The 4576-nt window shown below is 45.5% G+C and overlaps 1 pseudogene; it reads right to left on the bottom strand.

Moving 5' to 3' along the window:
- Positions 1–1145: 1145 nt before the first annotated feature.
- On the bottom strand, positions 1146–1884 carry LOC102830244 (annotated as a pseudogene).
- Between the last annotated feature and the right edge of the window lie 2692 nt (positions 1885–4576).

Below are 4576 nucleotides of genomic sequence, written 5' to 3'. Positions count from 1 at the left end.
GTAGCCCCATTTTAGGTATTCTAATCAGTTATAGGCAGAAGACGGACTTACAAGCTTTCACCTCCATCTACTCTTGCCAGTTCTGGATGGGCAGCTACTTGAGGTCAGGCCCAGCCTCACAGATACGTTTTCCACCGTCACAGAACTTATTGCCTGGTTCTGGCATGTTCCCGTCCTTGACCATGTTCAGGTCCTGGAGTGTACTTGACCCTACCAGAATTGACTTCTCATTCCCAGGATCAATACAGAATATTAAATATACCATGGATTGCCAGAAAAGGAACATATCTGTCTTGGAAGAGTGTAGCCAGAATGCTCCTTGGAGGTGAGGATGATGAGAATACTTGAATACGTTGTCAGGAGGGACCAGTGCTTGGAGAAGGACGTAATAAGATAAAGAAGAAGATCCTCAACAAGATGGATTGACACAGTGGCTTCAACAATGGGTTCAAAAGCAGCAATAATTGTGAGACTTGTACAGGACTGGGAAGTGTTTCATACTGTTGTATATAGGGTCACTATGAATCAGAACCAACTTGGCACCATCTAATAACAGCAAAGGAATCTTGGTGTGGCGCTATGGGACAAGCACTGAGCTGCTTGTTCAAACCCACCAGCCACTCATTGGAAACCCTATACGGGGTCACTATGAGTCAGAACTGACTTGATGGCATTTAATAACAATAACAAACAATCGCAACAACATGCCCAAATGAAGCAAAACCAAACGAACTATTGTGGATGTGACACCACACATAAACTTGTGCTCCGAAGGCTTCTTCTTCCTTTTTTTTACCGTAGCAATTACTTTATTAAGAGGAGATGCTGCTGAGGTTCTTGTTTTGGCATCACCCATTCTGCTTATGGAATTATAGTTTTATTTGTTGTTTTCCTTTGTACTGGAAACAAATTAAGCTTTCTACATTATTTTCAGTCAGGGGTTGTGGTATAGTTTCTTTATGTTTATAACAGTACAGACATTATTCTTCTACAGTCTCTGTCCTCACCAAAGAGAAAAGAGAAATTTTGGCTCTTGTCAGCATGAGTGTTAATTTTTAAGGTGATTATACTGAGGAGGAACCACTGGGCCTAAAGATGTATATAAATGAGATACAATTCTTTAAGGTGCCATGTCCTTCTTAGGCTCACAAAAGCAATCCACCACCACTGAATTCCAGTCTCTCAGGGGACTCAATGAAGGCTAACCAATCTGATGCATGTGTGGGCTACAGTACCAAAGACTGGCACTTGTAAACATCCAGTGCTAAACCCCTGAGGTTCCCAATGAGATAAACCAAACTGTGAAGAAACTTCTGGCTTGAACTCTCTAACATCTTAAAGTGGTTGAAATGGCCCTAAGTGCCCGGATATGTCTCCAGGCCATCACAGACAAAACCATAGCAGGCAAGATGGCGACAGTATTGCCAGCCACGTACATGATGAAGAGGTTCATGGGAATCTGTTTGAGGGGACCCTAGGAGCTGTGGTAGCGTAGCAGTTACAAATTGGGCTGCTAACCTCAAGGTAAGCAGTTCAAAACTATCAGCCGTTCTGTGGAAGAAAGATGAGGCTTTCTGCTCCTGTGAAGATTTACAGCCTCAGAAACCCTGTTCAGGGTCACTATGGGTCAGAACCGACTCCATGGCACATAACCACCACCACCAAGGCAATGACCCAGCAACACTTTTCTACCAGGATCCGGTCTGTCTCTTGCACACAGGTATCAGGCACTTGCTTGTCCAAGTAAGCAACCGGGTGCAGGGAGTCTCCTTGGCCACTGCCCCAGTCACTTCAGCCCTTGCTACTGCCTTCAGGTCTGCTCAGCTCAGTGGCCCACTTGACGTGCCTGCCTCTGTTGGCCATCAGAACCACTTGGGTTGTCATGGCAACTGCCTCTGCCTAAATCTGCCAAGCCTCTCCAAAACTGATCGTATTCTACCAGCGTCCATCCATAGGATTTTCAATGGTCAAATTTCAGAATGCTCCCAAAGATCATGCCACCCTAGGTCACTTTTGTTGTTGTTAAGTGCCGTCGAGTTAACTCTGACCCATGGTGACCCTGTATAGGGTTTCTGAGGAGCAGCTGGTAAGCTTGAGCCACCAACCTTTCAGTTCAAATGGCTAGGCAGTCTGGTGCATTAACCCACAGCACCATACTAGGGCACCTTGTTGGTGACCCATTGATGCTGTCATTTTGCAAATCCATCTCACTGGGGGTCTTCCTCTTTTTCTCTGACCCTCCACCTTACCAAACATGATATCCTTCTCCAGCGACTGGTCCCTCCTGACAATATGTCTGAAGTATGAGAGACGAAATCTGGCCATTCTGGCCTCCAAGGAGCACTCTGTCTTCACTTCTTCCAACACAGATCTGATGGTTCTTTTGGCAGCCCATGGCACTTTCAATATTCTCCTCCAACACCATAACTCAAAAGCATCAGTTCTTCCATGGTCTTCTTTATTCACTGTCCAGCTTTCACATGCGTATGAGGTTATTGAAAATACCATGACTTGGGTCAGGTGCACCTTAGTCCTCAAGCTGACATTTTTGCTCTTCAACACTTTAAAAAAGTCTGTGCAGCAGATTTGCCTAATGCAATACGTTGTTTGTTTGGCTGGCCCAATTTTCCTGTCTGGTCTTACCAGTTCCCAGCTCTCTTATGCTTTCCATGGAAGAGTTTCCAAAGCCTCCAGCCTGCTTTGGTTAGGAGTTTGTGGTAGGAGATAGAGTTAGTGGAGGGCTTTGGGTGCATTAAGAAAGAGGGTCCAATTCTTTATCTGCTGACTAGAGTCCTCTTTGGGAAGTATGAGAATAGGAACATGTGGATGAGATTTTAGGTAGCATGTGATATCCCTAAAATAACTGTTGTAACAATGCTGTGTTGTGATTATTGAGCACTTGAGTTAGCAATTGATTTCAGCTGATACAAAAGATTGCAGTGGACTACAGAGAAGCCATCTGTGACCCTCATCCTCCTGAAGCATCACAAACCACCTCCACCAGGGCCCTTGTCACCCTATTGGAATTGTGCATCTGCTCCTCTGTCTGCACCTTTGTGAACACCAGGGCTTAGGGACCATGCTGCCGCTTGATTGGTAGGTACTTGATTTATGACCTTCACAATGTGCCCTGGTTTATAATCAAGAAACAGCAACACACAGAGGCACTAACCCTTGGCTGCAGAATTCATAAGGTGACAGAACTGGCATCTGAACCCAAGTAGGTCTCTCTGCAAAGACTAAGTCTGGAAGTGTTAAAGAAGATCCACTTATGCACGTGGGGTACAAGCTCTAGCAATGTATTTCCTCTCAGCTCTGTGGACCAGATCTGCCTGAGCCTAGGCTGTTCTGGTGGGAGCACAGTGGCTCTGTACTGGACTTCTAGCCACAAGGTCTGTTGTTCGAGCCCACCAGCTGTTCCTCTGATGAAAGACGAGGATGTCTGCACCCACAAAGATTTACAACCTTGGGAACCCTATATAGAGTGGCGAGTTGGAACCAAGCCAATGGCACTTAACAACAACAACAGGCTCTCCTGGTGCTTTCTATTTTAGAGGATGGATTAGCCTTCGAGAGCTGTTGTAACCAAATACCACACATTACATAGTTCATAAGAAGAGATGTTTACCACCTCACAATTCTGGCGATTGGGAGTCTGAGGTCAGGGTGTTGGCCATGTTCATTCTGTATGAGGCATTGAGGGACAGTCCATTCAGCTCTTTCTCCGAGCTCGAGGTAGCTCCAAGCATTCCTTGACTTTGGCAGTAACATCACTTCATCACTTGTGGTCCTTCCTCCATTTTCCTGTCTCTGCATCTCTTCTCTTTTATAAGGATTCCTGGTGGCTTAGTAGGTTACATGTTGGGTTGTTGTATCTGGAGAAAAAGAGCAAGAAGACTCACAATGAGATGGTCTGGCACAGTGGCAGCAGCAATGGGATCAAGCACAGCTAAGATTGTGAGGTTGGCACAGGACCAGGCAGTGTTTCATTCGGTTTTGGATAGAACAGCTATGAGGCAGTAGTGACATGATGGCACTTAACAACCACAAGCCTCTCAGTGGGAGAAAGACGGGGTTTTCTGTTCACATAAAAATATACAGCCTCAGAAATCTACACAGGATCGCTAAGAGTAGGGATGGACTTGACAGCCCACACTGCCACCTCCCAGCTGCATAGCAGGGGGGCGCACGTGCCTCCATCATGACTTGTCACTCTAACTGATAGCATCTTCAAAGATCTTGTTTCCAAACATGGCCTCATTGATGGGCATGAAGGTCAGGACTTCATGATTATCTTTTGGATCGCAAACTCAATCCATAACAGAGTCATTCTCTGACTTGAATGCTTCTAGACCCCACTGTTCACTTCAATCCTGAATGAGATCCTCACATAGCTTTGCCCAAGGCAAGTGGCCCCTCAATACTCAATAGTCCACTCATGGAGTTTTTACTTTCTGCCCTAACAACTTGAACTTGTGTTGCTCTGGAAATCTTTGTCCCCAAGGAGAGAAATGCTTCTGACAGGGCGTACAATACTTAGGGTTTTAGGTGATGAAGAATAAAGTTCTGTAATGTA

The sequence above is a fragment of the Chrysochloris asiatica genome, unplaced genomic scaffold (assembly GCF_000296735.1).
Source record: "Chrysochloris asiatica unplaced genomic scaffold, ChrAsi1.0 scaffold00001, whole genome shotgun sequence".
In the NCBI taxonomy this organism is placed as follows: domain Eukaryota; kingdom Metazoa; phylum Chordata; class Mammalia; order Afrosoricida; family Chrysochloridae; genus Chrysochloris; species Chrysochloris asiatica.
The sequence above is the reverse complement of the archived record's forward strand: the minus strand, read 5'-3'. Positions and strand labels throughout refer to the sequence as shown.